The 22,407-nt window shown below is 40.4% G+C and overlaps 1 protein-coding gene across 1 annotated transcript in view; it reads left to right on the forward strand.

Annotated features, from left to right (window-relative positions):
* The first annotated feature begins 401 nt into the window (after window positions 1–401).
* LARGE1 (LARGE xylosyl- and glucuronyltransferase 1) overlaps window positions 402–22,407 on the forward strand; it is a 291,802-nt gene continuing 269,796 nt past the window's right edge. Inside the window, exons 1-2 of the mRNA XM_064455719.1 lie at window positions 402–512; window positions 2,512–2,598. The gene's annotated coding sequence lies outside the window, so the exon portion shown is untranslated. The remainder of the gene's footprint in view (window positions 513–2,511; window positions 2,599–22,407) is intronic.

Genomic DNA, 22,407 nt, shown 5'->3' on the forward strand with positions numbered 1-22,407 from the left:
CGGAGAGTGTGCGCCAGGCCCCGGGGAGAGGAGAGGAGGCCGGGCCGGAATCCCCCGTCGCCCCCGGGTCCTTCTGGCCGCCGGCGGGGCCTGTGCGCCGCGCGGCTCGCCGCCGGGGAAGGGGGCGGGGGAAGGCGAGCGGGACGGACGGACGGACGGGGCCGGGCAGCACCTCCGGACAGCACGAAGCAGGGAGCGGGCAGGCCCTGGAACGAGAGCTGGGTGGAGGAAGAGGTAGCCACCTCGGCGGCGCATCCCGGGAAGAGTGGGGACCTCCCCGCCGCCCTCCTCCTCCTCCTCCCACCGCCAGCAGTTCCTCGTCCCGCGGAGAGTGGAGCCCGCCGGTGCCGCTCCGGCCGGGACCCGCCGGCTGACCCCTCCAGAGCGCCGGGCTGCGGGGACGGAGCTGGAGCTTGCCCGCTTGGGGCGAAGGAGGGGGAAGCACCGCTTGGCTGCGCGGGGAGGCGGGCGCTGAGCGCCCGTCCCGGCCGCCCGGGAGCCACCCGGGGAAGGTAAGTGCGTCGTCGGGTCGCTGCAGCTTTTAGAGGCGAGGGGCGGGGGAGGGCGAGGAACAATCGGTGAGTGTCTCCCTTCCAGCAGCCCGGGGGAGGGGGCATCCGAGTCCGGTAGGGCCGGGTGGTGGCTTCATCTCCAGGATTTTAATCCCCACCAGACCCGGAGTTGAAGAGACGCTCAGGCGGAGGCAGGCTTGTCGCTCCCCTGCCACAAAGGGGCACGTCCCCCAGCCGGAGGAGGTTACCCCTCCTGGCTCGCACTCCGTTCCCCTCGTGAGTCCCCACGGGTGCCTGTTTACGCCGCGCCCCACGCCCCTTTCCTCCGGCCGGGACGCGTTCCCGCTCCGCGGGGGGCTCCAGCCGTGGGGCGGGGGGTGGGGGGACGGGGCCGCCGTCCCGCCCGCCGGTACCGCCGGCTGCGAGGGGGAGCCGGGTGGGGCCGGGGGCTCGGTGGGTGCCGCCGTGCGGGTGGGAGGGTGTCACGCCGCGGCCGTGAGCGCCTGGCCCCGCGGCGCGCCCGCCCGCCTGAGCGGGACCAGCCCGCCGGCTCGGGGCGAAGCTGCAGTTTGGCTGGGACGCTGGGGCGGGGAGGGTGGTTTCCCCATCCCCCTCCAGCCTCCCCAGCAAGCCTTCAGCCCCGGGGAGCTCCCTTTTGGGCAGGCTTCTACCTATCACCTCCTATCCGAGAACTGTGTCATTTCGATCATTAATCCCTGCTCACCGGGAGGGGGGAAAAATAGCAACTTGCGGCCTCTGTGGAGGTGACACGAAGTTTGACAATGCCTTATGTAACACTTTTTGGAGAGATTCCTCGCTCTTCCGCTGTGCCCAGTTTTGTTTTTAGAAAGCAAGTGATTTCTCTTCTTCGTAGAGCATCAGACAAGCGATCTTTATTTGTGTTTTCACCTGAGTACAGTGTCTTCTGCTTCGTTCAACTTGCAACAGGGGTATTGCTAGACAGCAAATAAAGCCTACTTTTTTCCAGCGTGCATTTCTTTTTTTAAACTGAAAATTAGCCCAAAGGAGGCATCTGAACAGATGTTATAAGGTCTTACCTTTTTGTGTATTTATTATACTTGGTTTTTATAGCACTCTTAAAATTACTACAGGAAACATTTTCACAGCACTGATTGTCATTTATGTATTCTGGAAGGTACGGATGCCAGGATGGAAGTGACAATGAATCAAATGTCTTTTAAACATCGCTGGCTTTTTTTTTACAATTTCAGTGCTAGAAGGAACAGGAAGCACTGGGCTAAACAAAGTGCTACGTTAAAACCAAACCTGGCAATTGCCAACAGGTCAGCACATTTTATTTAATGAGATCTTCTGGATACAGATTAATCGTCTTTGTACAACATTTTTTTTTTCCACTTGTTCAGAAATAGAAACAGAGGGAAATTAGATAAGTGGACTGAAAGGTTGCCTAGATTCCCTGCAGTTTCTGTAAGTGTCTATGTCTTCTACTGAAAAAAAACCCAACAAAGCTAGTTTCACACATAAAGAAAGACAGGGTAGTGATTTGCCACATATTCTTTAGACTCCTACTGCAAAGGTACACTAGGGGGACTAGTTTGGGTTGGTTTTTTTCCCCCCATTCAGTGGTGAAAATGCACAGACTGTTGTAATAAAACCTATGAAATGAAGGCTTTTTTCCTCACTTTATAGAACTCCATTATTATACTGTTTATACTATAAGCTTAGAGGAAAAATTGCATGTTTAAACTCAGGCGGTGAGATCAGGGCAGGGGGAATCTTCTAACAAAGTCATTCTTCTCCCTGCTGCAAATAGAGCTAGGTTATCACAGGTTAGTTTACTTATAAGATCAGAACACGTTAATAAAAAGTAAAATGCAAACCCGGAATGTCCTCACTGTCTTGCAGTTTTTTAAAATAGAAAAATGACCAAGGTGGAACAGGTATCTGTAGGCTTTTTGAAAACTGCAAATTGCTGGTAGTTATTCCAAGTTTGAAATGTGAAATTCTTATTACTTAGGTGTCCTGTGACAGCACTTGATCAGCAAGGCTGCAAGTCATGTAGAAGCCGCAGTAACTGCAGAGTCTCTGATGGATAATTGGATTGGTAGGTTGTTTTTGATTTTTTTCTTGTTTTTGTCTTTTAATTGCCCACTGTGGTGGCAGGTTTCTTTTCGCTGTCCTGTTGGTGTTTAATTCTCACAATTTGATTTATGTTGTGTGTTGCATCTTTCCTGTTCAAAGTACATACCCCCTTCTCAGTTGCTGGTAAAGAAAGCACAGCTTGGAGGTATTTGGGTATCAGTAGGTAGCAAGGTTTTTGTATATATATATCTGAAATATGCATGACAACTTTTTTTCTGCTCTGTTTAGATGACAGAGATTATAAGTTCTCTCATGTCTGGAGAAATATGCACTGGTTTTGTTTGAAGGAGCACGGAAAATAGTATTACTAATATGTTGAATTCCCTGTGCCAGCTCTTCAATCTATAGGAATTTCAGAGTAATGTCTTCAGAAAGCCAAAGTGCAGAGCAGTGGTGAGTGACTACATGTCTGTTGACAGCAATAAGATCTGTTAGAGGCTTGATCTGAAATTTCAGTGTGTAGGACTTAATATTAGCAAAAGTAGTATTCCTTCTGAATGAATTATTTTAGAAAACTGGTAAAACTAGGCATCTCCCACATGCAGTTAAACTGCTGAACTGAAATGTTCTTAAGTGTAATGATTTTGAAGAAACAATCCTCCAAACTATTACTTGTGTGGCTATTTCTTGCTCAAATGTGTATTTTTTTTTTTTGTTTTGCCTGGAATAAACAATCAGTTGTCAATAGACTCTTACTGGAATACTCTCCTCTTTCATCCTCTGCCTGATTTCCTTTTTGTATGTGTGCCTTTATAAAAGCAATCGTAAAAAAACAAACACACATGTACACAAAACCAACAAAACCCAAGCCATTTTCCCTGATGTTTATAAACTGTTTATAAAGGCTGATAATGGGTAAAATTCATAACCTGACTACAAAGTCTTTGCACTATATGCTGAACTTGTTCTATGTGCAAACCACTGTCGATGTTGATGGGAATGCTTGTCTAGATCCAGAACAGGATTCTTTTTTTTTTTCTGGCTTGTATGAAAGCCTATGTTAATGAGCTCTTGCCAACTTTGATTGAAGACCTTTCATTATCTGCATTGGAGTAAATAAAAAAAAAATTCCATTTTAAGGATATGAGATCTCTGGTGTATCGATTTTTCCTATAACCTATATGTGCTGATAACATTAAGATAAAGATGTGCGTGAGAAGAGAACTTAGTGGCCAATACAAGTTGGCAGTTGGTTATTCTTCATGAGTTTGTCTCCATTCTCTCCAGAGTTAGCTGTATTGGTTATTTGCCTAATTCTGTGGCTAAAGAACTTTCTGAAAAGTAGTTTTGTGTAAGGAAACATACACACATGAGCACATGCACTATTTTTGCTCTGTTAGTTGTCTGGATTTCTTTTTGTAGTGAATGCTAACTTTTAAAATCAGTCATTGTTCATTATCCCACACTTGGCATAATTTAAGAGCTGGAGAGTCAAAACTACCATGAAGGAAGGTGATTTTACTTTTCCTTTTTATTTTTGCTCTTTTGTTGAATCAGTAATTTTCCTTGTGCTACAGCCACCTGAAGATAAGGGTTAAGAAATGAGCTTTGTACCTTGTAGGGATTCATGACTCTCTGGTGTCACTTGACTCAGTATTTGAAGGTCTATCCCGTGTCTTGTCAAAGCTTGTTCAATGCTTGGCTGTAGAAGGGGAGTAGTAGATAACAAATTCTGTTTTATGCGGAAGTTGGTGCCTCAAAAATCAGGGAGAAAATTGCTAGAAAGGATTATCCTGGCCTTGGCACTGACTTTGAAGCAAAACTGCCAAGGCTGGAATCCTTGCTTAAGTGCCATCTGTGTCAGAATTAGAAGCAAACTGTGTAAAATAGTTTCAGTTCCTGTTTTAATTTGCGGATTAGACCAGGTCTGATCTGACAATGGTTATAGTAGTATCCACATCACTGTTCTTTCTGGGATATAGCTGCTATTGCCATAACAATGGAGTTAACTGGGTAAAAGCTGCACTTGAAATTGGCAAGAAGAACCCCAGCAATGTCTATCCAATGCTATAGCAAAAAGCCAGACCTAATCACATAAACCTGATGATGGAGGAAGCTGGAAATCTCAGACAGTGCAGGCAGAATGCAGTTTTCCTCACTAACTTCCACATAAGATAGGTATGCTTGAAAATAATAAAAAAGAAATAGATGTCGTCTTTTAAGGATAGAGTTCCCTGTCCTTACGCCTCTCATCTCTTGACCAGTGTTATGAGGAGAGAGATGCCACCACCACTGCTTTACTGTTCTCCAATGCATTTTTGAGTATTGATGAGTCACTTCCATTACTCCATGTCTATGCTAATTTTCTATCCTCAGGGAATAGTTGCACGCGTTGCTCCCTGAGGGGCAGCTAGTCACGGGCCGTATCAGCTAACAGCGGTGGGCTTTATTGTTTACCCACGTATCTGTGAAAATTACAGAAATCGTAACAATTTTTGCTCTGATGTTGTTTGGCAAAGCTGGAAGTAGCAGTGCAGAACCGTAGCTTTCTGAAACTGGAAGGACAACACCCATATCAGTTTAAACCTGCTTTCACGTTTTGGCACTGATACATTTTTACAAGAGAACTTAAGTTCAGTAAAATTCTTTTTAATCACCCCCCGCTGCCTTCACCAGAAATTTTCTGTGGCTTAAAACTTCCAGTGAAGCTGAGTTGTCACTTTCAGTTGCAGCTTTCAATAGTTCCTCTAAAGTTTATCCCAGAATGTGATACATGCAAAATGCCATCTTTTTAGTTGTATCATTAGCTTGTGGATTTTATCTCCTGGTAGGCATTTGATAGCTAAGACTTAGGACTGGGAGAAAACTATGTTATTGAGCAACCTGCATTTAAATGCACAGAAGAAGAATGAAGGATTTTGGTTGGGGGGGGAGGAAAAGGAGAGAAAGGGCAAAGAACGCAAGGAATTGTGGAATTTGATTTAAGGTTTTAGTTTTTTAAAATATGAAACTCTCTATTTTCTTACAATTTACAGATAGACTTTTGTACCTGTTTAGGGACTTGGAAATGAATTTGTCTATTTGGAGAAAAGAGTGCTCCTCATCCTGGAATAAAAGGTGTTATTGAGTGGCAAAATGGGGGTAGCAAGAAGAATTGTGAACTGTTCAAATGAGAAGAAGTTTCCAGCTGATATTCAGGCTTCTCAGCCCAGCTCCTCCTGGCTAGGTTTCACTTTCCTCCTCTCTCTGATTCCCCTGCTGTGCCCCTGAACCTCAGTCACATCAGTACTAAATTCCCTTGATGATTGTTTTCCATTCTGTCTTCAGTTAATGCTGCTGCTAATCAATACTGCAAATGGAATTTTATGTTCAGAAATTACTGGACTTCAATGTATGAATCTGCTTAATTCAATATTTTTCAGGCCGAAGGTACTAGAAAGGTGTGTGCTATTGGATAGAAATAACAAATGAAAACCAATCATTCTAGCATTATTAAATCCCCAACTATATGTTCTTTAGAACATATTGTTCTAAAGAAAGAATATTAGCTTTCATTTGTTTTCCCACAGAAGGGAGTCCTAGGCTTCCTGTTTTGTTTTTTTTTTTTTAATTTTTTAGAAAATGAACTAACATTAACTCTGAGGCTCTGCAAGCAGCAGTTAAATTCTGTATTTCTGTATTTCTGTAGTCTCATCTTTTTTCAATCCTAAGACTGGTTCTAGAGTGTGACTCATTTAAACATAGGGAGGTTATCATTCATGTAAGACAAGTCTTCTAAGATAAAATATTGGCTGGTGTGCTTGAGAATTCTTAAATAAGATAAAGATCGTTCCTACTGCTTTAAAATGGTAAGTTGTCTGTATTTTTTGATTTTTCAATGTTGAGTGTACTATACAACTAGATGCTGTTTTTTATCAAAGTAGAGAATTGGAGCATTGAAGAATGAGCTCCCTGTAAAGGTGGACAATTTTTGTTATTATTATTGGAATACTTTATAATTTATGTCCTTGATCTTGGTCTTCCAGATTAATATCAACTACATTTATGAGAGATCTGTTCCTCTTCATTTACTCTTCCAAGTAATTGAAATCAGTAGGTGATGATGTTGTAAACAATTTTTAGTACTAGGAAAGTTGCATGTTGACATTAACTTCCATGAAGCAAAAAAATTATCAGTTTAAAGAAATGGTAGAAGCTTTTAGTTTGTTACGTCTTCCTTTGTTGAGATTTATGTTGACAAAATACAGGATGCTACAAATGGAGAAAGGGTGGGGGAATCAATACTGATATTGACTCCACTGGGAGATAGGGCCTCCTAGTGACTAAAACAAGCCATTTGATGATGGGCAGGAGAGAGAGGCTTTTTTACTTGATGTTCGTGATTTGATACCAAGTTTTTCAGGCTACTATCCAGAATGCAACTAGACCAATAATTTGGTCTCTCCTGTTACCTCAGAGAACAACAATAAGATGTACAAGCTGAGAACATTTGAGATGGAGCTGTCCTCAACTCATTATCCAGCAATTGTCTTACAGTTTAGATGACTTTAAGAAATAAGCAATGTGTATGAGAATGAATCCACATCCTTCCTTCCATAGTTGCTCTCAGACCTCATGTGTGAAGCAGAGAGTATACCAACAGTGGCTTAAGTTACCATATTTCTTCCAAACACTGCAGGCTGTCTCCCTTTTCTCTTGTAAATTACAATGCAAGTGCAGCTTCAAGGCTGCTAGACTAAAATAGCGGCTTCTAGCAAACTTGGGGTCATTCAAACTCACATTGTTTAGATAAGTGATGCAGATGCTTCTATCATTGGAACACTGCCTTTCCATATGAAGGCATTCCTTTGGGAATGATTCCTCCATGGCCAAAATCAGATCAGTTTCCAGCTGGTTTGGACAGTGGAGAACCGTGCACAGTACTGCCTTGCAATGTGGTTATCAATCTTGGAATATACATCTCTACTGTTGGTACCCCTTGCTTTTGCATACCTTGCTGGGGCAGTGGGACATAAAAGCTCAACTTGTTCATACTGCCAGTGGCCACTGCTCTCACACCAGTGCTCATACCTGGCACCTGAGGTTTATCAAACTGCATCATATACTGGAAACATCTGAAATACTGTTCAGTAAGGTTAGAACTTCATTTATGTTACAGCTGCCATGTGAATAACCATGCACAGTTGGTGAATGGGCTGAGAAAAAAGATGTTCCTAACATTTTCTTCTTTATCAAGATGAGCAAAAATAGTAATATTGTGTCACTAGTTTGTAAGGAATTGAAATTGATGATGGTATTTTGCATATGCAGAATAACTTTGCCAATTCTTTAGTCTTAGGCATGTTGTGATAATAAATCCATAGGTTCTTGAATGCTTTACAGAGCAGGTTAGAGTGAGGAAAATGACACTGTAGAAAGATAAACTGCTGCACTGCAGGTGAAGTAATTTGAGCAAAGTAGCCCAAGTGGTTAGTCAAAAAGCAACGAGCAGAACTCTGGTTTCTTACGAGTCACTGTCCTGTGCTTTAAGCATGTGAAAACACCACTGACTTTAGCAAGAACTATTGCATAATATAGTTATGCCTTAGATGATAAAACCAAGTCCCTGAGGATACTTGGCATATAACCATTATTTGTATGCAAATATATAGAATATATGTGCATCTTAAAACAAACAAACAAACAAAGTTAATTGGCAACTGGATAAATGCCAAAATAAACCCTCATAGTAAAATTTACAGATACTTTTTATTGATTTAGAGGCAGTGCTGTGACCAAAGGAAGAAAGGAGTGTGTTTTACTTCTCAAAACCAGAAAAGAGAACAACACTTAAAGGAGAAGAAAATAGGAGAATGCTTGAAGGAGTAAATAAATATACCTTGGTTTTTAAAGGTTGTAGGTTAGTGTTCTTTAAATATATGGAGTTTTATCTATGGCCAGGTGGTGCTAACTGCCTCTAGAGGGAAACTGGCACAGCCACTGCCATTTAGCAGAAGTCACCATAAATGAACATTAAGGAGACCAGTCTCCACTGAATTATTGACACATGCCAACTGGGTTAAAAATGTGGCACTTTTATTGAGGACATAATTTTTTATCAGTTTTGACCAGTGATAAGCAGGGGCAGCCACAGAAGCTGTCTGAAGAGGTGGCCACTGCCGTGTTTGTATGGCATGTATCCCCTGGTGCTGCTGGGCAAATTTCTTAAGGGTGAAGGGACAGAGAGAAATGAAGGAGGGAGAAACAGTGATGAGATAAATCCATATTCAACATGTGTCTGAAGGTGGTGTAGTGTGATACAGAACAAATTTTTTGGAAGACCTATTTGTCCTAAAGCTCTTCAAATTTTTCATAGGTGAGGTTCTTATCTTCTTGTTCTCAGACTAAAAAATATTGTATTATAGATCAGTAATAAAGATTTCTGGACCTGCAGTTAGTATTAAGAATTCTCTGAAATAATTAATTTTGCAGCATATTTTTTTTAATTAAAAATGTAAACATGGCACTTTGGGACATGGTAAAGGAGGCATGGTGGTGTTGGGTTGACAGTTGGACTTGATCATCTTAGAGGTCTTTTCCAACCTTAATGATTCTATGATATTTCATTTTCTGTGCTTGCGTTTTGTTCCTCAGTTTCATTCATCCTGCAATTGGACATTGGTATATTGAGAAAGGCCTGAGTTTGGTTTTTTCTAAATTTTTTTTTCCTTCTTTGTTTTTCTTCTTTCTTTTCCTTTCTCCTAGGCTTTCATATTTTAAGTTGCTATATATGAAGGTAATATGATTTGGGAAAACATCTTGACTTTTCTGGTTGCAGTAGTGGAATTACGAATGTAGCATAGAAAGCGGTTATTTCTTCATGTTACTAAAATGCCTAGAAGCTTTGGTTGAGAGAGGGCTCCCCTCATGCTGGGTAGAGCACAAATACACAGGCACTGTGTTTATGGAATAGGAAGGCTGGTATAAAACAGCAATATAAATACTGGTGTGTGGCTGGAAATTTGCAGACACAGCAGTGCTTTCAGAGAATCACAGAATGGTTGAGGTTGGAAGGGAGCTCTAGAGGTCATCTGTTCCACCTCCCTTGCTCAAGCAGAGCCACCTAGAGAAGGTTCTGCAAAACTATGTCCAGATGGCTTTTGAATATCTCCAAAGCGGGAGACTCCACAACCTCTCTGGACAACCTGCGCCATTGCTCAGTTACCCTCGCAGTAAAAAAAGCGTTTCCTGAAGTTCAGAGGGAACCTCCTGTGTGTCAGTTTGTGCCCACTGTCTCTTCTCCTGTCACTGAACACCGCTGAGAAGGATCTGGCTCCATCTTCTTTACACTTGCTTTCTGATGCTTATTTTTGACATCCCTCACCAGTTTCAGCTCCAGGTGGGCTCTGGCTTTCCTGACTGCATTTCTGCATGCTCAGGCAGCGTGTCTGTATTCTTCCCAGGTTACCGGTCCCTGCTTCCACCTTTTGTATACTTTATTTTTGTGTTTGAGTTTTGCCAGGATCTCCTTGTTCATTCATGCAGGCTTCCTGACATTTTTGCCTGACTTCCTGCTCATTGGGATGAATGGTTCTTGAGCTTGGACGAGGTGATCTGTGAGTTTCAGCCAGCTTTCTTGGACCCCTCTTCCCTCCAGGGCCCTGTCCCATGGGACTCTTTCAATCAGATCCCTGGGGAGTCCAAAGTCTGCTATCCTGAAGTCCAGGGCTGTGATCTTGTTCTTTGCCCTGCTCTCTCCTGTCAGGATCCTGAACATCACCATAGTCACTGCAACTTAAGGCTGCCTTTGACCATCATATCCCCAAGGAGCCTTTCCTTGTCTGTTAGTGTAAGGTACAGCACAGCACCTCTCATTGTTGGCTCCTCTTGTCACTTGGGTCAGGAATTTGTCATCAGTGCTCTCCAGGAACACTTATGCCTGGTTGTGTTTTCCTTCCTGTAGGTATCAGGGGCATTTAAATCCCCAGTGAAGACCAGGGCCTGTCAGTGTGAGGTTGCCTCTACCTGTCTGTTCTTCTTGGTCAGGTGGCCTGTAGCGGATGCCCACTACAATGTCACCCATACTGGTCTGCTCTTTAATCCTTACCCATAAGCTCTCAGTTAGCTCATCATCCGTGCCCAGGCAAAGCTCTGTGCATTCCAGCTGCTGTCTCACATAAAGGGTGACTCTACCTCCTTGTGTTTCTGACACATTCTTCCTAAAGAGCCTGTATCCCTCCGTTGCAGCACTCTGGTCATGCAAGCCGTCCCACCATGTCTCTGTCATCCCAACAAGGTCATAGCCTTGAAACTTTGTGTTTATTCATGCAAAAAAAGAAAATTCCACAAATGATGGAAGAAATTCAGATAAAAGCACTGTTTTTGCCAGTATAACTGTGACTACTGTGGCAGCTTCTGCTAGCCAAGTTACGTCAATCAACAGTCACTCTTCACACCATCAACCAACATCGCTGGGGTGTCAGAAATTCCCAAAGTGAGAAACCATTCCTGCCCAAAAGAGCTTACAAAATACAGAAGTAAGAGTGTGCTGAAGTGTTTGAAAACTGAGAGTTAGTAAGTACTTTCCTTTTTAAAATTTTTTTTTTAGATTGTACTTTTAATCTCAATAATTTGTTATTTGAATAATACTGGCTTATTTGTTGATGGTATTGTTTGTTAAATGTCTTTGGTAAAAATAAAATCTGTATTCCTATGTTGTGATCTACTGGAAGCAGCAACATGGGACAGTTCTGAAAAAAATTCACTGTAGTTCTGGGTCATAACTGATTTTCTCTGACAGGTTACATTGTTTTTTAATTGCTGTGGTATTCTAAGTACATTTTTATATTTGACTTGTACAATTTTATTTTAGCCCTTCCAATAGTATATAACAATTTTTTTGGACTAACCAAACAGAAATCTTTAGCAGAATGGAGAGAGATCCCAGTGTACCTGTCATGTGATGGTAATTTATGAAGGTGAAATCCATCTAACGTGGCAGAAACAGAGTCATTCATCACAGATAGCAAGAAATCCAAGTTCTCTTGTGTTTTTGTCTCTTTTTCTTTACCTGTATTCATCATCCATATTTGAGTTTGTGATACAACTTTTTTGATCCCCAAGAACTTGTTCTATTTGGTCTGTTTTGAGTCAGGTACAGCTATCATTTTTTAGGACTTAATATCTTTGATTAATCAGAGCAAAATGGAATTTCTGGTGAAGTGTTAGCAGATTGAGCACTGGTATTCTAGCAGGCCAGATTAACATTATTAGGACTGAGAAGCATTTTCAGGAGCTGTTTGGAATGCCAACTTCAGCCTTTGTTGTGAGAAATCACTCTCTAATTGTTCAGGTTGTCTCGGGGCCATTTTCAAATCCTCTCTGCTTTTAGCCAAGGATATTGTTAGATGATACCCTTAATGTTTTCAGTTAGATATTCCTGTCAAGTGCCAACCTGGCAGCCAACTTCCATGCTTTTTTTTGCTGACTGGAACTCCTATCTGAGTTGACTGTGGTAACCTAGTGCAAATTCCCACTAGAAACCAAGCCTGCTAAATTAGGCTGAACAATGGGAGGACATGAAACCTGTGCTCCTTGCTCTTAACTAGATTCTGTTCTTTTCTTTATCAAGTTCAAGCCCCTAAGTTTTCAAGGCCCTACTTGAAACCCCAGTGGGCATGTTTCTGCCAGGTTCGCAGGGCTTCAAGCGAGGCCCTTAATGAGCTGAACATTAAATACCGAAGTAAAAAACTTTGCCATTCTTGCTTTCTCTTCCTGTGAGCTGTCTCAGCGAAGTCAGTGCTACTAATAGTGTAGAGTGAGGAACTAACCAATACAGATGAGGATCTGTCAGAGTCCTGCTCTTTGAGATTGGCTCTCCATCCATCAGTTACCAGTGTTTGCCGTGGTGGAACACTGGCAAGCATACAGTGATGCTTCTGGATGGCATCAAGTTCTCAGTAGAGATCCCAACATTGATCTACATTAGCAGTATTAGACACCCCAAATGAATGTGAATGTAGCAGATTATGCTTTGTGGTGAATCCTTTTGCATAAGTCTTTCCTGTTAGCTCTGGCTAAAGAGCCACAAAGCACCCTAAAAAAAGAAAATGGAATTGAGCAGGCCATGTAATGGACAAACTTGAACAAATTATAGCTTTGTATTTAGCATCCTGACTGTGCTGGGCATATGTGCCTTTGGAAATGCAGCGATGGCAACTGCAAAGGAAAAAAACTTTATTCTCAATAGGATATCAAAGCTTTTCTTATGGTGGTATAGAATAAAAAAAAATTGCAGTCTTAATTTAAGAAAAGCAAGAGGAATTTCAGTTGGAAAAGTATTAGCATTGAAAGTAACCCAGGTCTACCAGGATCTCTCAATATACAGCAATGTAGTATTCCATTGCTGTTCTAGTACTGCGGAACCTATTTTGATGCGTCACTAAGATGGAAACGAAACCACAGTATACAAAACTGAAGTATCAGCCAGCCATCCGTCCATTTTGATACCAAATTCTGCATCCTCTTTCCTTGCTTTCTTTCACTGAAACAATGATTCTTTTATATCTTGGCACGTTAATATTTGCAAAGTGTTTTTGAAAGATGAAATGCACCAGAAAGGTGCTAAGTATTCTTGCTTTCATTTAGAACTAATTTTCATTCAAGATGTTCTTGTCATGGCTTATACTTGGTGTGAAAACTGGAGGGGATGCTGTGATTTTAAGAATTTTGGGCTTACTTGTTTTGCTGGCAGAACACAAATATAGATATGCAAGGTTTTTACTCTAATTCTGTGGCTCAGGAGTAGCTTTTTGATGTAGATGAGGATCTGTATTCTAGAAGCTGCTTTTCTAAGGGCTGGCATAGAAGTGTATCTGAGATTACTTGTTATATCTAGAATGCAGATTGGGATGTGCTCAGTGCATTTAATTCACCTCTCTAAGCATCAATGAATGCCCAAAGTGCTGTCATACTTGCAGGGTTTTTTCTTTCCTCTCCCTGCATGCCTGTAGCTAACAGGTAGACTGAAGTTTTGGATTCTTAGATCTTTCTTTAAAAACACTGAATATTCAAATAAAGGAGAGATTCTCTATGCGGGCTTGGCACAGTTAGTGCAAAATTTCTTGCCATTGTTAAACTATAGATGGGAGGAAGAAGTTCTGGAAGAACCTAATTAAAACACTGACATGTCTAACTCTCTGTCCTATGTTTATATATAATAAACCAAAAATTAGTGGATGCTCTGGATCTATTAGGAAAAACTTACTTTGAGGTAAATAAAAGTATGGAATGTTACATAGCCAAAATTCTCATCTTTAAGGTTATTAACTCCTATGAAATTTATTTAGAACAAATGGTGATCCGTAGACAATTTCTAAGGTTCTTGGCTCTTGATTGACTCAGACATGCAGACTCATATGTTATTTTTCCATCTGCATGTGCATCGGTAAAATGTTCAGGGGTTCACAAACTGAAACCACTGGTTTGAAACAAAGTATTAACTGATACAACTTAGGAAATTGTATTAGGCATATTGCAGCGCTATTGATGCTTGTTCCAACTGTATAGGAATGTAATGGCATGACACCTGTTGACTTGAATTTTGGAACAGGACTTGAATGCATGACCCTAAAAAGCTCCAAGAATTGTTTTCTTTGGCTCTGAGTGGTATTCATTACCTCTTAAGTTTTGCCTTCAATAGTTGTCTTTATTCAAGTGCATATTTACTTACAATAAGAATTGATGGCTTGCTTCACAGGACAAATGAAAGACTTGGATGGTATTATATCTCCATGCATCTTTTCAGTATTATGGGAAATTTCATGTCACAAGAAGCACATTTCCCCCTGTATAAATGTGAAATTGTGTTGTAAATGAAATCTCTCAGCTTTGCTAAGCTTTTTACTTGAGTCAGCAACTGCCGTGCTGAAAAGTACCATAATTTTGAAGCAGAAATTTAGGACTGAAGATTTTAAACCATTTTCTTTCTTCCTCATCATTAAGAGAATAGTGGCTTAGCAGTCAGGAAGAAGAGCATTCTGGTTTTATAAGCAGTACTCAAGTTCTTGTATTAGTAGATTAGAACACCATGTTCATCTTTCTCTGCCACCTCCTCACTGGCTCTCTCACTTCTGGTTTTGTTTCTAGTTTTTGGACCCCACCTTTCATTTTGGAGCTGCAAAACTAATCCAGTTTTGATCTGCATTCTGGATCAAATGTGTGCATGTGGCTCTGGGAAAGAAGGGTTGCCTTGAGACCAAAAACTTGCAGTTGCTGACTGCAAAAAAAAAAAAAAAAAAAGTTGATGGTAAGCTAGGTGTTTGGGGATTTTTTATTTATTTATGCGTAAGAGTGTATTCTGAAAAGTGTTCTTAGAAGTTGAGAAATGTGCACGTGTCTGTAATTTCAACAGAGATGAGGTGGCATGATGACCTGTATAAGATTTGTGGGCTACTTGGTCTTTCAGTTGCCTGTTTAGGGTTGGACAGAGCATCTATTTCTCATCTGTCATTCTGATTGAGCTGAAGATGTCCCTGCTCACTGCAGGGGTTTGTACTAGATGACCTCTAAAAGCCACTTCCAACCCAAACCATTCTATGATTCTATGGAGCAGTCTGTTCCTGAAGGACTGCACCTTGTGGAAGGGATCCACATTGGAGCAGTTAATGAAGAACTGCAGCCCTTGGGAAGGTCTTATGTTGGAGAAGTTTGTGGAGGACTGTCTCCTGTGGGAGGGACCCCATGCTGGCGCAGGGGAAGAGTGTGAGGAGTCCTCCCCCTGAGGAGGAAGCAGTGGCAGAGACAACATGTGATGAATTGAGCACAACCCCCATTCCCTGTCCCCCTGCGCTGCTCAGAGGGGAGGAGGTAGAGAAATTGGGACTAAAGATAAGCCCAGAAAGAAGGGAGAGGTGAAGGAAAGGTGTTTCAAGATTTAGTTTTTATTTTCTCATTGCCTTATTCTGATTTGATTGGTAATAATTTAAATTAATTTCCCAAGTCAAGTCTGTTGTGCCTGTGACAGTGATCTCTCCCTGTCTTTATCTTGACCCATGAGCCTTTTGTTATATTTTCTCTCCCCTGTCCAGCTGAGGAAGGGGAATGATAGAGTGGCTTTGGTTGGCACCTGGTATCCAACCAGGGTCAACCCACCAGATAAATGCAATTTTCATTTTTACTATGTATAAATGGAGCGATTTTCCTTAACTCTAGTCTTCATTTTGAGTTAGACTGCGAGATGCTTATGCACTGTAATTGTTAGTGAAACCGCTGGTGTTATTTGAGAGTGATTACTCCCTTGTATTCCCAAATGTGTGGTGACTGCTGATTGCTGTACTTGCCCTGTTTCCCCAACGTTCAGCTATATTTCCCTGTTTTGGCCGCTTGTTTTCCTTAATCGTGCCTTTGGGTTGTGCGAGTACCTTAGGACAGGCATAATTTCTTTGTTCGGTATTTGCACCATGGTTAGCACGGCAAAGCCATGGGTCTTGGTGGTGCCTGGCAACCACAGTCCGTAATGCCCTGTATAGTGCTCAATAATTAAAGTATTACACAGTTGGACAAGACTGGCAGGACTCGTTAAAAACATACTCTTATCCTAAGGTTACCGAATGCACCTTTAAAACATACCCTACATTCTCTCTTACCAAGTGAGAGGGTTTTTCTCTTTGCCGTTCATAACTACAGGGGACTCTAGTCTTCAGATAGCACTGGTAATAATAGCTACAATATTAAAACGAAGATGGAGGTACTAAAAGCAGAGATGGAGGATGCAAAAACCATTCTGTAATCCTCTGGGATAATGGCCTTAAGCCACATGTCCTTGTGATTTATGCACTTGTTTTTATTTGTCCTCTTCGACAGAAAGCTTTGTCACTGAAGAGATTTTATAATAGCCTGTTCAGTATGATTGTAGTCTCTTGTATTCATGTAATAAAGCAAATAATTTTGGACCATTTATGGGTTTAGTCATTCTTGCTGTATGCATTTCACCTCCAATTTCACCTTCAATAGCTTAGATGGAGCTAGATAGGATTTTCTGTTCGCTAAGTTCTGTCCCATGGTGATACTACATAGAAATGCCTTCCATTTTGTAAGAAAGATACGCATGTGTTGTACCTGCAGTGTATACATGTGTAGTTGGCGTATGTGAATATGCATTGGTAGAATTTGCAGCATTGTGTACTTTCAACAAATATTGCAACCAGTAAAGGCCTATATTAAGATAAGCAACCTGAAGCAGAGGAAAAAATTGGAAAACTAGAATTTATTTCTTTAACTTGTAAACTTTACTGCAGCCTCAGTTTTACAGTAGTAAATGTTGCAGTGACAGGATCTATAAAGGATGGCAGTGAGTTTCAAATCGCAGCTTATTCCAAGAGCCAGGTACTCGAGTAGCTGAAGAGAGCATATGTGGAAGAAAGGTAACATGCTGGAGCAGGGAACTAAGAGATTAAGCTATTGGTCATCTGTTTTGCTGCTTTTGAGGTGGAAAATCTATCTGAGAGGAATTTTTTTGGCAAGAAATTTCTTTGGGAAAGAAATGCAAATAGTGCTTTTACCTTGCTGCTTCTGTGACTGTGCATCTTCTCACTACATTAAAATGTTACCTTTGTTTTTTATCCATAACCTCGTAATGAAAAAAGTTGTTCCAGAGCTAGTCTTTTATGTCCTCTAAACTGAGTTGGCTTCCCTGCTGTGACTTCAATAATGCATCATCTCGTAAGTTCAGTGGTTTTAATGCATTTCAGGTGAATTTGTGAGTTGTCGTTAGGTGGTTAAAAGGAAAATAGCTATAATGGATTGGATGTAAAGCCGCTTCCCCAGCTTCTTTCCCATCCCGCCCACTAATATGCAGAAGCATCTGTCTCTCATCTCCTCTTTGCCTGGTGCTATGCGTGAGTGCATTTTGACAAACATTTTATGAACAGAGATCTGTGGAAAACCTATGAGACAAAATAACAGTGGTGAGAAATGCAAGTAGTTCTGCCTTACTAGATAGCTGCTTGTGCAATAGAGGGAGATGCTATAGCAAATAAAAATATTTATGTAGTAAAAGTTACCACAGTAAATGAACCTGTCTTCTGTAGCTCTACTGAAATACAGCATCTCTACATTTGTAACAGTTACTTACAACTTAAAAAGGGGGATTTTGGCCTATATTCTTCTTAGAAGTTACATGCTTATGCTTTTGTTTTTGTAAGGTTTCATGAATATATATTCTGTCTTTTGAGTTATCTGAATACTATGTAAACGAGGAATTTTTTCAGTTAAGACACTTTCAAGATTATGATCATGTTGTGACAACTCAAATGGTATTACTTTTAAAGTTTCAGACTTTGTATATTTGCAGATAGGAATTATGACTGAAATCTTTTCCGTATCTAGAGGCCAGATTGGGTGTACAGAAATTCCAAGTAACTTAGAGTAGTTTTCCAAGTATGCATGATACATGTGTTGCTTCCCTTCTAGGAACACATGTGTTATGTGGTACTTCCAGCATGCAAGGATAAAAGGTGTTTGAACCCCTACATTTTATTTTATGTGAACTTTCTGCAGTGATTTTACTTGTTACCTACTCACCTGGTGTAAGCAGTGTTTTAGGTAACATTTATGACTGGAAAGAATGAAACAGTGTGCTCTTTGTAGTCTTTTATAAGTTATGCTACAATTTATAGCATAGATGAAGCCTTAAATGATTTCGCTAACATCACGCAATTGGAGGATTGTACTCATTTGAATTGGATCCAATAGCTGTTTGTGTCTAGTAAGGAACTGGCGAAGAGGAGAGCCAAGCAGTATTGGAGAATTCTGGAATAATATCCAAGACATAACTACATCGGCTCTTGGGTGCTTAGTTTATGGATATTTTGGTGTGAGATGTATTCCTGGCCTAATAGGGTAAACCGGTATGAATTCTTACTGGTTTCTTCTGTATCCACTTGGTTTCCCTATATCTGTCCAGATTTTCATATTTTCAGCAGCTTATAAACAAGAAGTTAGTAAAGCTGAAGTGAGATGAGGATGCTGGGGACATAGAATCTTTGATATAGGGTATGAATATACTCTGCAAGTTCCATGCTGCTGGCTTCAGAAGGTTTTTTTGAGCATGGAAAATAGTAAAACGGTCGGAGAATGCAGCTGTGAAGAACCAAGTGATTTTTATCGTTCCTCAATGACTGTCCTTTTGCATTTATATACCAGAAGTATGTTATTACTCTATTTGTATTTTAAATCAACTCTTCGCTTCTTTGTACTGTTATAACACACCTTGAGGTTGGAAAATGGTGCTATGTAAATTCAGTCACACTTAAAATGAACCAAACAGAAAGTTGATAGCAATAAAACTCATTCTTTGTCAGGTACCTGGTAGACCTGTTTATTGTGAGAACTGTGTTAACTTCTTGGGAAGGTTCTTTCTGCACCAGAACCCTCCATTCAGTCTGTTTCAATCGCAGTAAGCAGTATTGTTTCTAGCCACACAGCTCCAGTGGAACTAAAAGGGGTGCAAACAGATAAGCTGAGCTACTCAGAGCCCAAACATGTTATGTGACTCTCTAGGAGATCTGACTTTCAAATTTAAAGGACTTCATTTACAAATCTGTCCAAACGCCCTGTAACTTAATAAAATAACTCCTTTGTGTTTCAGTGACAGGCTTGCAAAGTTTGTTAGCATACAGGTGATTGCTGGTAAGAAGAAATCTTGCCATCCTGCTGAAGCCTGGGGAAGACATTTTGTGGACTTCTCTAGAATGCTGTAGTAGTAGTTTGGTTTAATTGACTTCATACTTCTGTGTTAAAAAAAAAAAGTAGTTGTCTGAAGGTTTGACCACATTAATGTGATTAGACTTGGATTGTTTGAGGGAAAGAGTTTTGTAAGCTTCGTTGTTGATTTGTGATTTTTATTTTTTGCAAATGCTCCTCTTTACTATCATGTCCATGTAAGATGCTTTTTGTTTTTATTAATTTATTTTTATATATTTTTTCATTCAGTATTATTTAAATTGATCCACTTCTGTTTTTCTGCTTCTTAATATTATTGAAACTGACTGTTGTGCAGAGAATATTTGCTTTGTATTGTCCATCTTTCAAAATGTTAGCCTGACAATAAATTGTGCAGTGTTTTGTTTTCCCCCTAGGGGTAGTTGCAGAGATTAGCAGGACAATGAAATAGTAGGGGAAAGCATCTGGAAGGTAAGACTTTCCAGATGGATATCCTGTTGAGTTATAATAGGGGACGTGGTTGGTATTTTTGTTTTGTTTTGTTTTTCAAGAGAGTAAGGTGCAAAAATTTTGCTCTTAAATTCTTAGCCTTTTCATTTTTCTTTTTTCATAATGAGAATTGGCTTGGTAATGCCAGAGGAATTAATCTGATCGTCTAGCCTCATGGAATCAGGCTGTAGAATTCCAGCAGCTATTACGGGCTCCAGGAGTTAGGAGTCTATAAATAATGGTTAAGCTATACCTAAAACTGAGATTTTCAATCTTTATTTTTAAGATTTTGAGTCATAAAGAAGTGTATCACATTTCATGGTTTAACCCACTGATTGTTTCATCTTTTATTGTCAGTTGTTTCCCGGTTTCTTCCCCAGATATTCCTGTAGGAAGCCAATTGATCAGTACGAACTAAAACCACAGACCATTCAGAAAATATACTACACAAGTGCCCAGCTGACCTTGATATTATATTTAAAGAGCATAAAACAAAAAAAAAATTGTGTAAGCTCAAAAGACTGGATAGCTATACATCTACTGAAGTTAGTAATAGCAAATATTTAATGGCACAAATGATCACAATCTTTCAAAGAAGCTTAAGAATATGGTAGCACATTTTATTAGTAGCTCTCTGAATACAGTAGGTCAGTGGAATAAGAAAAGACTTCACATTTCTCAACAAAACAAAAGACAACTATATCCAATAGAAGTTCAAAGAGTGGGAGCCAGCTAAAAGTTTCAAATTAACTTTTCTAGCAAGATTAAAAACTGTACGCTACTTGGAATTCCTTTTTCCCCTCCTGCACTTCTAAAATTCCTTGTTGCTTTTCACTGGTCCAAGATTTAATATTACCAGTAAAAGAACATTATCTTTCCTCGAGATGACTTATAATTGAAGGAAGAGCACAGGTGATGATTCAATAAGAGTTCTTAAAATCTTTTTACTGAGATTTAAACTAACCTGTCCTATCTCTGGATATAAGCAAATTCTTTTTCCCTGTAAGACTAACCCTTTTCTTCTCTAACCCAAGCAATATCCTGATATTTTTCTGAACAAAGTAAAAGTCAATAACTGATCTTGGACAGTCTGCTCCCTTGACAACTGCAGAGTCTACTTGCATTGACAGCATTAAGCTTCAGTACAGATCCTTTTCTGGTTATAATAGAAGATCCTTTATAATTTCAAATGAGTTTTCAGGGAGATTTTATGATAATTGGTCACTTCATCTGTATGGTTGCCTGCATGATTTCTACAGGAGCATGAGATAAATGAGGGGAGAGGAGAAAGAAGGAAGACTACAAGACTGGCTAGATCCCAAAGCACCTCAGACTTAAGTGTTCTGTTTTTGGGGTAGGCATCTGACTAGAGCCCCACCCCCAGCTGACATCTGTGGAGTGTGTGATCAGCTTTCAGCTATCCCTGAAACTCACTACTGAAGCACCGATCTCAGTCAGCATCAATCTCAGAAGATCAGTACTCATCGGTTAACCCTCAAGAGATTTATTAGTAGGTAAAACTGCATTGAGGCACGGTTCTGTGGAATTCTCTTTAGATCCACCGATGCCATTAACTACTTCCTAGCAGTGTTAAAAACTTTAAAACATAGAGGATTTAAAAAACCCACAAGTTCTTCCTTGAGCTTTTCATGGAGTGGTCTATTATGCAAGTCTTCTCCCTGTCCATCTTCCTGGCACACACATGATTTTTGGTACTATTTGGGAGTCTTCAAACAGGCTGTGTGAGTGTTTTCTAGGAATGGCAGTGGGTGATAGCCTCTAATGGAGTTTTTTTATTTTTAAAACCAAAACTGATCTCCTTCTGATCTAAACAGTTGCACTGTCCATGTCATAAAAAATTGTATTGAGTTCCGTCTCCATGTGAATGGAAAACATTGAGCTGGTTTTTGGTTTGTGTTTAAAACTCTGAAGGGCCAACGAAGAAATAAGTTTGTTTCAGAAGTGGAATAACTCCTGGACAAAGCTAAAAATACTCCTTGGCATATCTTCTATTTTCATATATGGTGTGCTAGAGCAATTCCATGTATTGTCTCTGTCATGAGAGATGGTGCACTAACTTAAAGAATAAGGATTATTTTGCATCTTCTCTATTAAATTTGCAAACACAAATGAGGGAGTAGCGGGGGAGATTAGTTGCTTCATCTTAAAAGGAATTTAGATCCTCAGTGGCTGTAAATTACTGCTTTTTTCTTTTTTTTCTTTTCTTTTTTCTTCCTTTAACCTGATGTAGGCTTAAAAATATTTACTTAGTCCAGACTTGTGAATTCAAGAAGAGACTGCTGCATTAGTGTGTTCGGCCATGTTTTGCTTTCTCTGCCAAGAACTGTTTTTCTATCTATTAATTGGAGCTGTCACTGTGCATGCTGAAGTAATAGTGATTTTTACATGCAGAACCAGCATACCAATCAGTAATTAGCCACAAGTTCAAACTTCTGCTCCCTAGTGTATTGGTAAAGGTTCATGACTAAAGTACTGCCTTCATCTCATGGACTCTATTTCCATTTCAAGTTGATAGTAGAAGTGGGAGATAATTCATTACTATAAGTTGCCTGGCAAGTGGATATTAGACCCAAGTTAATAAGTACCATACCATAAAGGAAAGTGGTCTGCTGGGGTGACA

This window comes from Phalacrocorax carbo, chromosome 1, assembly GCF_963921805.1.
Source record: "Phalacrocorax carbo chromosome 1, bPhaCar2.1, whole genome shotgun sequence".
Taxonomy (NCBI): Eukaryota; Metazoa; Chordata; class Aves; order Suliformes; family Phalacrocoracidae; genus Phalacrocorax; species Phalacrocorax carbo.